This window comes from Solanum lycopersicum, chromosome 2, assembly GCF_036512215.1.
Source record: "Solanum lycopersicum chromosome 2, SLM_r2.1".
NCBI lineage: Eukaryota > Viridiplantae > Streptophyta > Magnoliopsida > Solanales > Solanaceae > Solanum > Solanum lycopersicum.
In genome coordinates this window covers 16462855-16476700 of record NC_090801.1, presented here as the reverse complement: position 1 = coordinate 16476700, position 13846 = coordinate 16462855, and positions in this window count along the sequence as shown.

Here is a 13846-nt window from a genome sequence, read left to right as displayed (position 1 = left end):
GTAGGTGATTGCCCCATTTACCTTTTAAATGTGTTACACAAGCTCTTAACATATCTTGTACGGTTCGAATGGGGCGCTCCTGTAAGACCCCAAAAATGACCTAGGTTAAATAGAGCCTAATATGTTGGTATTGATGTTATAAGGTCTTATATATGTCTAATATATGGTATATAGGAAGTATCTAAAGTGTTAGGTTTGTTGGAAGTCAAACGTTAAGGGACGACTAAGACGTTCGGCGACTAAGTCACCTAAATCTCTCATTTCTGATTATATGTGTTTATGTGTGTTTCATGAGGTTTTAAGGTTCATAAATGAGTGATTATATCTTTTATAGGCAGTGGGTTATGTTTTGTATAGTTTGACGGTCAAATGACCAAGAACGTCTACGACGTTTGAAAGATATGCCTTGAAGTGACCTTGTACGTCTAGGTGTTTTTTGTCAAGTCTTATGTGTTCATTTAGTATGAACTTCATGTGAGATGTGTTAAACATATAGAAAATTGTAATTGGGTTGTGAACTTCCGGGAAATTATCCCCAACTACGATCAAAGGGTCCTTTGGGAAGGACCCAAAACTGATGCCAAAACAGTCCCTGGCAGGCCCCAAATGACGGAACAATCAATGGATCGTAGGCCTTTTGACACCCCGTCGAAGGGTGTCGTAGTGGGAGATATGTACATGGGTGAATAGGGAAACCTTGTTAGGCTGTTGTAACCACCGACGGTGGCCAGTGACAGCCAGTCGGGGTGGTGATGTCCAGGCAAGGGCAGGCGCCGAGTGAACTATCTTCCTGCGCAGGCTGCTTCAAAGTTGGGGGTAAATTGGTAAATTCACCCCACTTATAAATTAATTCATTGGAGGTTTATTAAGGGTCTTTTGGTTATTTTAATTAAGTATATACAGGGTAAACACCTTAAAGACTTCATTCTTCCAAATTGAAAATCCAAAACTCTTAGAAAAATCCCAAAGACTCCATTAAAGTCCAAATTGAAGAAGCAGCTTGGTGTGGGGGTTTTGAGTGGAAATTCTTCATAAAATTTAAGAATTATCATCCTTTAGGTATGGCTTTTGATTCTTGAAATTTTTTTCATCAAGGAGCCCAACTCGCAATATGTTTTTCAAAGTTTTCTAAAGTGATTTGTCCAATTTTGGGATTCTACCATGGGTTTTTGCATAAATTATTTCTAAACATTGAATTATGATCTAATTGATATTTTATATAGGATTTAAACCTAAATTACCTATGAACCCATGTAAATTGATAAACTTTAGTTTTGACTACTTATTGGTTACTTGATATTATGCTAATATTGTTGAATTGTTATGTAGTTTCTTATGGGCTTTATAATTATATATGAAATGTATTAAATTATATCTAAGTGATCTTAGATTTTTTAAACCAAGATTCAACTGATGTAGATTTATTGAGTTTTATGGTTATTGATTTAAATTATTGTTCTTGGCGATGGGTAAGGGCCTTGTTAGTATATGGGGAGTACATTAATGATGTTATGAATACATATAGTATGAATTGAATATATTAGATTGTTTCTAGGTGTTTTCATAATAACTTGCATTATGAGTTAAAAGTGAAGTATGTGGTATCTTATCTTGGTTGACTTGTGTCACTTGCTTGATGTTTATATGATTATGAATATGTGATGTCTTTATTTAGGGTGCTAGAACTTTTAGTGTTGAATATATCAATGACATGTAACTTGAAATGATGATATGGGAGGCTATTATGCGAAAATCTTTACTTAAGGGTAAGGTTAAGATTGTTGAAGCGTAAGCCGTAATGGTATTCTTCAAAGTAAAGGAATGACGGACTTAAGGTTAGTTGGATGGAATGACATCATATTAATCCTTAGGAAAGTCATCATGACCTTTTTGTCGCCATTGTGAGGTATCCTTAGTGGACCTTCCTTGGTAGGGTAAATGTGATTGGGTTATGAACTTGTTAAGGAAACCTTTTAAGTGAATCTAATGTGTGAATTACTCTATGAGAACAAAAGCTAGCACCGAGTGAGTAGGTTAAGGGACGTATTTCTAGTCAAGTATGAGACTAGAATACAAAGAAGTCCTTCATATTCCTTAACCATGTGCCTACATGGGATGTGTCCAAGTTCTACCATCGGCAAATAGAACAACCTCATCGGAGTAGGTTAGAACATAGGATTCCTTGTCTTGCTATCATGGTCTATGTCGGTTATTGCCTATTATCATCATATGGAATACCTATTAGAATTAGAAGAGTTTAGGTGGTGGTATGGGATGCTATCTAGATATTGCACAATAGACATTGAATGTGTTATGTGGAGTTCCTTGGTCTTGTCCAAGACCATTATTTGAATGTCCTTTATGTGATTTATGAGTCTTAATGAAATAATGAACTAATGAATCATGTTAAGGAGTATGTACATTAGTGAGTTCCAAATCTAATGTGACTTAAAGATTCCTTAGATAAAGTGTAAAGAGGGCATAAGGGATGAACTCTTCATGTCTTATCTTTGGAAGTCTTGAGGATTACTCTAGTTAGGGAAGTTGGTTGTGGACATGATATAAGCCTTATGTAGTCTTAAGGTTTATTTAGGTAATCTTGAAGAGGTCACTATGGACGTTATCTTCTTGATTTACTTAATTAGGTCTTTAGATAGCCTTTGGGAAGAGAATGTCATATCATCTCGTGTGGGTGATTTAGTGAGAATGATTCTATCATAGGGAGTCAATAGGATCTCTTGAGTGTGTGTGTAAGGGATTGTATGGACGGTCGCTTCAAAACTCATTAAAGTGAAACTTAGAAGTCACCTTTGGTAGAGGAGTCTTACCTTGATGTTTATGATACTTTCTAAGTATACATGTGACTCATTATAAGTAATCTTAAGGGTCGTTCAGGCACATCTAGAGAGGGTGCATGTGCAGTCACTCTTTTTGTGATTTAAGTGAATCTTAGGATAGCCTTGAGTGAGAATATTACATGCTAAAGGGTGTCTAAAATGATGAACAAAGTGCTTCACTATATAGTAAATTAATTCACTGTAACAGTGAATGAGGTTTCTGTAAAGTGACTTCTAAAAATACTATTTTTGGTTAATTATTTTCTGATGTGTTCCTTAATTTCTAAATAATTTCTTTATGATTAAAATATGATTTTTACATGAAAAGATGCATATATCCAATAAATGTCCGTTTTTCATTATTCTTATGCATAAAGCCATACTTAGTACATGTGGTTGTACTAACTCAATGCTTTTACCTATCTATATAGTTCGTAGTAGGTGAGGAGATTTGAGAAGTGAAGACTTGGACTTAGAATATTGTTCAAGAGGAATTGAAGTATGTCCTCACTTGACTCGAGGGCATAAATGTCTTTAATGTTTTGATTTAAATTATTGTAATAGACTAAGTGGTTCTATATTCATATTTTGAAGTATGGGCCGCGTCCCAAGTATTCTTGTATCTTAAGATGATGAGATTGAGACTTAGTATTTCATATTACTTGTATATTAAAGAGATATGGAAGACTACATTATGTTTTGTGAAAATATTTAATTTCGTACTACTTTTCACTATATTTATTCAGTAAATGATATGAAAGGGCTTGTATAAGACCTCCGAGAGGTCGAGTACGCCAGTTACAATCCGATATTGTACCCTAACTTCTAGGGTATGGTCTTGGGATGTGACAAGCTTGGTATCACATCATAGGATGGTGAAAATAGTATTAGAAATCAAGAAGTCTCGTAAAGTCACATCTAGTAGAGTCTTGACCATAGGTGTGAGTTGAGACACATGTATGGGTGAGAGGCTATAGGATGATAGTGTTTCCCTTCATTTCTACTCATATGTCGTGCGGTAGAGTAAATGTTATAATTATCCTTCTTATGAGTTTCCTTGTGTTTTCTATGAGATGAATACTAGAAATATGGCCGCTAGAAGGATGGAAGAGTAGATGGTGAATGAGGAGGTTCCTCCTATAGTTGAGTAAGTTGAGAAAGTTCCTCAAGGTGGGAAAGGATTTCAAGGTGCTAAAGATGCCCAAAAGCCTCCCCAAGGTGATCATCCTATTCCTAATGTGGAAGGAGGTATTAAGGTTTCAGAGATGTCTGATAGGGAGATTAGAGAGGCTTTGATTGCTATAGCCCGAGCCGTGATTATGTAAGCTAATTTGAATATGATTCCTAGGGTTGTGGAGAGCACTATTACATCTAGGTTGAGATATTTTTTAAGGATGAATCCTCCTATATTTCTTGGATCAAAGGTAAATGGGGATCCCCAAGAGTTTCTTGATGGAGTGTACTAAGTTTTGAGTGCTATGGGGGTTACATCTAGGGTGAAGGCGGATTTGGCTTTGTACCAATTGAGGGATGTTTATTAAATTTGGTACACTCAATGGAAGGATAATAGGACGGAAGGAACGGGTCCTATTGAGTTGAAAGAATTTAAGTAAGCTTTTCTTGATATTTACTATCCCCGAGAGAGGACAGAAATTAAGGTGAAGGAGTTTATCAATCTCAAGCGAGGTAGTATGAGTGTTGAGGAGTACTCTTTCAAATTAACAACTTTTTCTAGGTTTTCCCATTCTTTTGTGTCCAATACAGGAGATGAAATGAGTTGTTCTGTGACGAGGGTAGCCGAATTAGAAGTGGAAAAATGTCGTACTGCTATGTTACATGATAAAATGACCCTAGCTAGACTCATGGTGTATGCACAATCAATTGAAGATTCTAATCGTAGGAGGATGGCAAGAAGTTTGAAAAGGAGTAGTGTTAGTGATCAAGAGAAAACTAGGTTTAAGAAGAAGGTTCAATCTCAAGGAGAATCTAGGAGTGCTAAGTTCAGGGTTGAGAAAGGAGGTGGTTCCAAGGATGGCAGGCCTACTTGTGAAAATTGTGGCAAGAAACATTATGGTGAGTTTCTATTGGCTATCGGGAGTTGCTTTGGTTGTGCTAAAGATGGGCACAAAGTAAGAGATTGTCCTATGATTTCTTTTAAAGGAAGAGAGGGTAATAAAGTTTCTCCTAGTTCCAAAAGATGATGCTTCAGCAAAGAGGTATTTCTGTGCACTCTGTTCTAGAGTGGAGAAGCCAGATGAGAAGGAGAGTGATTATGATGTTGGTAAGACATGAGTTTCTTCTAGTGGGGGAGTATGGTTTGTAGATAGGATAGTAGTCCTTGAAATTGTTGCTTGTGTATGATGTTTAGGAATTTGGTTAAAACTTAATTTCATTAAATTCTTGCATTGTGTGTTTTATGAAGGCTTTATTATGTTGTAAGATGTGTTTATATGGTGTCACTTTGCATAATAAGATGTTTATATCAAGAATTTCCTAAAAATTTGGATTTTTAAAATTGCATAAAATCACTGTAACTTTAGAAACAGTTACTGTAATATATTTGTAAAAATGACTATTTGATTTTTTAATCTAAAAATGTTGTAATGTTGTTAGAACTGATATATATATAAGCATGATATTGAATATAAAATGAGTTTTTACTATTTGTATTGAATATGTAAGTATAGTAGTATAATGAGTTATAGAATTGTTTTAAAGTTCCTTGTTGTGTTGTGAATCTCTTGACTATGCGAAGTTGATGTTTTCTTGTTGGATATGTGTCGTATGGAATGGTTTAATTATGTCTCTAATTTTGGAAGTGTTCAGAGAGGGGAAAGTGTCATTCGAGGACTAATGTTGTCCAAGTGGTGAGGACGAATGTTATCCAAGTGGGGGAGATTGTAAGACACCGAAGATGACCTAGGGTAACTATAGCCTAATATGTTGGTATTGATTTTATAATGTCCTAAATATGTCTAATATATGGTATAGAGTCAGTATCTAAAGTATTAGGCATGTTTGAAGTCCAACGTCAAGGGACGACTAATACGTTCCACGACTAAGTCACCTAAATGTCTCATATGTTATTCTATGTGTTTATGTGTTTTTAATGATGTTTTAAGGTTATTAAATGAATAATTATAGCATTCATAGGCAGTGCAATGAGTTTTGTATAGTTTAAAAGTGAAAAAACCAAGAACGTCCATGATGTTCGAAAGATATGCCTTGAAGTGACCTTGTACGTCTAGGCGTGTTTCGTCGAGTTTTATTTGTTAATTTCGTATGACATTCATGTGAGAGGTGTTAAAATTATATAAAATTTGTATTTGGTTGGAAAGTTCTAGGAAATTATCCCCAAGGACCATCAAAGGGTCCTTGAGGAAGGACCCAAAACTAATGCCAAAACATTCCCAGGCATGCCCCAAATGACGGAGCAGTCGACAGCTTGTAGGCCTGTTGCCGCCCCATCGAAGGGTTTCGTCATGGGGGACATTGTAATGGGTGAATAGGGAAACCTTTTAAGGCTACTATAACCTCTGACGGTGGCCAGTGATGGGCCGTTGTGGTGGTGATGCCCTGTCTATGGCAGGCGTCGAGCAAACTGTCTTCCTGCATAGGCTGCTGCCACGTTAGGGGTGAATTGGTAAATTCACCCCACTTCTAAATTAATTCATTGGCGGTTTATTAAGGGTATTACGGGTATTTTAATTAAGTATATAAAGGGTAAACACCTTAAAGACTTCATTCTTCCAAATTGAAAACCCAAAACTCTTAGAAAAATCCCAAAGACTCCATTGAAATCCAAATTGAAGAAGCACCTTGGTGTGGGGTTTTTGAGTGGAAATTCTTCATGAAAGTGAAAAATTATAATCCTTGAGGTATGGTTTTTGATCCTTCAAACTTGTTTCATCAACGAGCCCAACTCTCATGATGTTTTTCAAAGTTTTCTATAGTGAATTGTGAAAATTTGGGATTCTATCATGGGTTCTTGCATAAATGATTACCTATGAACCCATGTAAATTGATAAACCCTAGTTTTTACTACTTATTGGGTTATTTGATATTAAGCTAATATTGTTGAATTGTTATGTAGATTCTTATGGGATTTCTAATGATATAATAATTGTATTCAATTGATATACAATTGATATTAGATTTGTTAAGCCTATACTAAATTGATGTAGATTCATTGAGTTTTACGGTTATTGCTTTGAATTATTGTTCATGGCCATGGGTAAGGGCCTTGTGTTGTTGATTTGGTTGATTTGTCATTGAATTGAAGTTTGGATGAGGGGATGAAGGTATGCTGACCCATTTTATTTAATTTTATATTAATTATACTTCTATTATATTGTTAATGGTATGGTCCACTTATGGTGGCGGTGTTATGTGTTTTATTTGCAATTGACGTGGCCTTGTCGGTGTTACTTAATGCAATATGATGAGCATGGCCTTATTGACAATTACTTGAAGTAATGTGTCTAATTGTGTAGTTAATTATGTGAGGCATGACATTATCTATCTACATGTGAAGTCATATGTGTTCTTCTACTTATGCTGCCCTAAGTGATCATGTTAGACAATGACTTTGACATTAAAAGTATAGTGTTAGCGTTTAGTCTTAGTTATTCGTACTTTGATTTATGAGTCTATGGGTAGTAAATTAATGATGTTATGAAAACATATAGGATGACATGCATATATTTGATTGTTTCTAGGTGTTTCTAAAATGACTTGCATTATGAGTTAAAAGTGAAGTATGTGGTATCTTCTCTTAATTGACTTGTGTCACTTGCTTGATGTATATATGATTATGAATATGTGATGTTTTAATTTAGGGTTCTATTACTCTTAGTCTTGAATATATGACTGACATGTAACTTTAAATGATGATATGAGAGTCTATTATGTGAAAACCTTGACTTAAGGGTAAGGTGAAGATTGTTGAAGCATAAGCCGTAATGTTATCCTTCAAAGTAAATGAATGATGTACTTAAGGTTAGTTGGATAAAACAACATCATAGTAAACCTTAGGAAAGTCACCATGAGCTTCTTGTGTCCATTGTGAGGTATCCCTAGTGGACCTTCCTTGGTAGGGTAAATGTGACTGGGTTATGAAATTGTTATGGAACCCTTTTATGTGAACCTAATGTATGAAATACTCTATGAAGAACGAAGGCTAGCACCGAGTGAGTATGGTAATGAAGTAGTTCTAGTTAAGTATGACACTAGAATACAAATAGGCCCTTCATATTGCTTAACCATGTGCCTACATAGGTTGTGTCCAAGTTCTACCATTGACAAGTAGAACAACCTCATCAGAGTAGGTTAGAACTCCGGATTCCATGTCTTGCTATCATGGTCTATGTATGTTATTGACTATTCTCATTATATGAAATACCTAGTAGCATAAATGGAGTTTATAGAGTTTAGGTGGTGGTATGGGACGGTATCTAGACATTGCACAATAGACTTTGAAGTTGTTATGTGGAGTTCCTCGGTCTTGTCCAAGACCATTATTTGAACGTCCTTTATATGATGTATGAGTGTTAATGAACTAATGAACTATTGAATTATGTTAAAGAGTATTTAAATAAATTAGTAAGTAATCTAAAATGACTTAAGGATTCCGTAGATAAAGTGTGAAGAGGGCATAAGGGATGATCTCTTCATATCTTATCTTTGGAAGTCTTGAGGATGACTCTAGTTAAGGAAGTTTGTTGATTTTGTGGACATGATATAAGCCTTAGGTATTATTAAGGATTATTTATGTAATCTTGAAGAGCTCACTATGGACGTTCTCTTCTTGATTTACTTAAGTAGGTATTTTGATAGCCTTTGGTAAGAGAATGTTATATCACCAATGTGTTGGTGATTTAGAGAGAATGATTCTATCCTAGGCAGTCTATAGCATCTCTTTAGTGTGTGTATAAGGGATTGTATGGGCAGTCGCTTCACAACTCACTCAAGTGAAACTTAGAAGTCACCTTTGGTAGAGGAATCTTACCTTGATATTTATGATACTTTCTAAGTATGTATGTGACTCATTATAAGAAATCTTAAGGGTCGTTTAGGCACATCTAGAGAGGGTGTATGGGCAGTCTCTTTTTGTGTAACTTAATTGAATCTTAGGATATCCTTGAGTGAGAATATTACATGCTAAAATGTGTCTAAAATTATGAACAATGTACTTCACTGTAAAGTGAATTAATTTACACTAACAGTGAATGAGGTTACTATAAAGTGACTTTTAAAAATACTATTTTTCGTTAAGTGTTTTCTTATGTGTGCCTTAATTTCTAAATGATTTCTTATGATTAAAATATGATTTTTAAATGAAAAGAAGCATATTTCCGATAAATGTTTGGTTTTCATGATTTTTATGCATAAAGCCATACTTAGTACATGTGGTTGCACTAACTCCATGCTTTTATCTATCTATACAGTTCTTGGTAGGTGAGGATCTTTGAGAAGTGAAGACTTGTACATAGAAGATCGTTCAAGAGAAGTTGAAGTATGTCTTCACTTGACTTGAGGCAATATATGTGTTTATGTTTTTAATCAAAGTATTGTAATAGACTAAGTATTCCTATATCCGTATTTTGAAGTATGGGTCGTGTCCCATGTATTCTTGTGTCTTAATATGATGAGATTGAGACTTAGTATTTCCTATTACTTTTATATGAAAGTGATTTTTAAGATTATATTATGTTTTGTGAAAAGTTTTTATTCCTCACTACTTTTCACTATATTTATGCCATGAATTATATGAAAGGGCTTATGCAAGACCTCTAAGAGGTCGAGTACGCCGGTTACAATCCGAGATTGTACCCTAATTTCTAGGGTATGGTCTTGGGATGTTACAGCTCCACTTGACCATTTATTTGAGGATGACAAGCGGTGTTAAGCTTTACTTGAGTACCCAACCCTTTTTGGAAATACCTCTAAGACCGAGAAGTGAATCGACTACCTCTATCCGAAATGATGGACAAAGGGATCTCATGTAAGCTCACTATCTCAATGATAGATATTATCGCGTAATCCTCTACTTAATAAGTAGACTTGACATGGATAAAGTGAGTGGATTTTTTCAATCTATCCACAATAACCCAAATTGAGTCATTTTGTCTTCGGGTTCGAGGTAACCCAACAACAAAGTCCATATTAATTTCTTCCAACTTCAAATTAGGAAAATCCATTACTTGTGTCAAACCATTCGGCTTGAGATGCTCAACTCTATCATGTTGGAGATTTGGACACTTAGATACAATCTCTACTAGGTCCCTTTTCAAGACATCCGACCAATATAATTCTCTAAAATCACGATACATTTTAGTGGCACCAGATGAATAGGGTATTGGGAACCATGAGCTTCTTCTAAAAATTCCCCCTACAAATTATCACATCCAGAACAAAGAATCTACCTTGGTACCTAATCACACCATCCCCTCTTTGGAGATTGACTCATTGAACTTGATAAGTACCGATTGCTTCAACTGCATCAATAAGTCACGATATTTCATATACATCATTTCAACCACTAAAGATAACTTAGAGTTATGGTGGACCATAAAACCACCATTTGGAGAATCTTCCAAATGAACACCCAACCGAGCCAATCTGTGAACATCATTCACTAGGTCTTTCTTACCTTATTTTTCATGCGACACACTCTCCATAGTCTTACGAATTAAAGCTTCCGCACTCATGTTGGCATTGTTGGGGTGGTAGAGACACTCATGTCATAATCCTTGAAGAGTTCCAACCATCTTCTTTGTCATAAATTCAACTCCTTTTGAGTGAACACATATTGAAGACTCTTACGGTCGGTATATACATCCACATGAACACCGTACAAGTAATGTCTCCATATTTTCAAAGCAAATACTACGAACGCTAATTCAAGATCTAAGTTGGACCACCTTCCCATGTTTGAAAAGGACACAACCCAAACCCACTCAAAAGCATCACTATATACCACAAAACCCTTGGTACCCTCAAGTACGGTCAACACCGGAGCGGAGGAAAGCTTATCTTTCAACACTTGGAAACTTCTTTCACAATCCTCCGACAACTCAAACTTAACACTCTTTTGGGTACAGGTAGTCCAAGGAATGGAGGCAAATGCATCCACAAACTTTCTATAGTACCCGACTAAACCCAAGAAACTTCTAATATCTGTTGGAGTCAAAGGTCTTGGCCAATTCTTAACCGCTTCAGTTTTCTTAGGATCAATCTCTATACCCTTTCTTGAGATAATATGACCAAGAAACGCCACCGATATCAACAAAAATTCAAATTTACTATACTTGGAAAAAAGTTGATGTTCCTTGAGGACTTGCAATACGACTCTCAAATGATCTATATGCTCACCCTCATTATTTGAATATACCAAGATATCATCAATGAATACAATCACAAAAGCATTAAGGTAATCTCGTAACACTCTATTCATAAGGTCCATAAAAGCTGCCGAGGCATTAGTGAGAACAAAAGACATCACTAGGAACTCATAATGACCATACCTTGTTCGAATTTTCATTTTAGATACATCCTCACCTCTAACCCTAAGTTGGTGATAACCCGACCTCATATCAATATTAAAAAATAGCTTTCCCCTTGGAGTTGATCAAACAAGTTGTCAATCTGAGGGAGATGATACCTTATCTTAATGGTTACCTTATTGAGTTGACGATAATAAATACACATCCTAAGGGACCCATCCACATTCTTAACAAACAACACTGAAGCTCCCTATTGTGAAAATACTAGGCTTTATGAAACCCTTGTCTAATAAGTCTTTGAGTTGAAGCTTTAGCTCTTTCAACTGGTGCAGAGCAATTCGGTAAGAAGGGATTGAAATAGGATTTGTATCCAGTAATAAGTAAATACAAAAGTCTATTTCTCTTTCGGAAGGAATTCGAGACAAGTCATCGGGAAGGATTCCAAAAAATCCTTCACTACAGGTACCGACTCTAAAGGAGGAATGTTGGACTGAGGATCCTTGACCCTCACAACATGGTAAACACCCCTTACAGATCATTTTACAAGATACGACCTCTAGGGTTTGAATTACCCATCTTCCACTCTAAGATGGGTTCATTAGGAAAATTGAACTTAACCATTACTGTTCTACAATCAATAGAATAAAACAAGCATACAACCAATCCATTCCCAAAATGACACCGAAATCAATTATATCAGGTTCTACCAAATCCGCCAATGTAACTCTATTGGTAAAAGATATGTTACAACTTCTAAAGATTCTTATAACCACAACGGAGTCACCCACCAGGGTAGTAATCCAAAAAGGTTCAATCGACACATGGGGTAGAACATTAAACTTTCTAGCTACTAGAGGAGTTAAAAATGATAAGGTAGCACTGAGATATAATAAAGCATAAAGATCAATAGAGAAGGCTTGTAACATACCAATGACCACATCGGGAGATTCTTCTTGCTCACCCCTATAGCGGAGAGCATAGTAACGATTCCTCTTTCGAGCATCAAAACTAGGACATCTTGCTTGAGATTTGTTACTCCCTTACTCTTGACTCCTCACATTAGGAAAATGCCTAACCTGATGGACATCCTTTACAAAGCCAAAGCAATTTCCCGTTCCCACCACGCATTCACCCCTATGCTTCTGACCACACTTGGCACAAGTAGGTTTCTCACTTGGTGAATTTCCAATTCTTCACTTTTGGGACCTAGTTTTAGACACTGTATCCTTGTTAACCTTAGGGAAATCGGAAGGATATTTGTTGGAATCACTCTTCTTAAACGTAGGCTTGTCTTTAATTTCAAGCCTACCCTTGGAAGTACCTCCCTCATAATTTTTGGCCCTCTTAAACTCCCTATTCTTTCTCTTTAGTCTAGTCTCCTCTGTTTGTTAAGGATGCACCATCATACAAGACATGTGAATATTCTCATGAAGCATCACTGAACGACAATCTTTGAATATATCATCGGACACTCCTGTCACAAAGCAGCTCATTCCATCCCTACGATTGGATGCCAAGGAAGGAGCTCTTGCACTTTCATACCCCATTGACGAAGGTTGATGAATTCATCAACATTCTCCTCCCTTTTCTCCCTTGGGAAGAACCTATCAAGAAAATCCCTTGTAAATGCCTCCCAAGTTATAAGACCCACTCTCAAATCCCTAATATCTTTTGGGTATATAATGTTTGAGCCACATCCTTGAGTTGATAAGAGGCTTGCTCGGCCTTATCATTAGAACTCACTCTCATAGGACATAAGATCCTGTAGACTTTATCAAGAAAGTCTCGGAGATATTTATTCACCTTAGACCCAAAGAACATTATTGAGTTCATCATTTTGAAGTCCCTTAAGCGAGAAGCCATTGTACTAGCATTTTGTTGAACACGGGATCCAACTTCCAAGTTTGCTTGAGATATGATGGCTTGAGCTTGAGTAGCTGCCACTTGGTCTTGGGTACTCATAGATTTGTCCAAGCATATAAAATCTGACCTTATTTCTCTATTCTTCATATGTGGAGGGATCACCGGATATTGGTCTTACGGAGGAACATTATTGCCTTGTGAAGGAACTTAGTTCTTTATAGGAGGAACTCCCACATTAGAAAAATCTTCCTCCACTCTCGTTGCGGCTATCCTTCTTATAATCATATCCTATATCCAAAAGAAAATATTAGAATTAAAAGGGACACATAGACTTAAAACTCTTGAAGCACGACTTTAAGATTCCCAATAAGAGAGAATTCCTAAGCATCACATAGCCTTTCATTCATAAGTGTGCCGCGCTTCACACATATGAACAAGACTCTACGTAGACGTTTTTTAGTGAGACATGAATCATAATATTACTTCAACTTGATGCTCTAATACAATATTTGTCACGACCGAGGAGCACCCCTACACGTAACCGACATCTTCGTCCTAGGAGAGGACTTGGATGAGCCCTTAGCATTGTCATAACATACTATAGGTAAAAAATTCAAAAAATTACAAACTTTTACTTAGTGA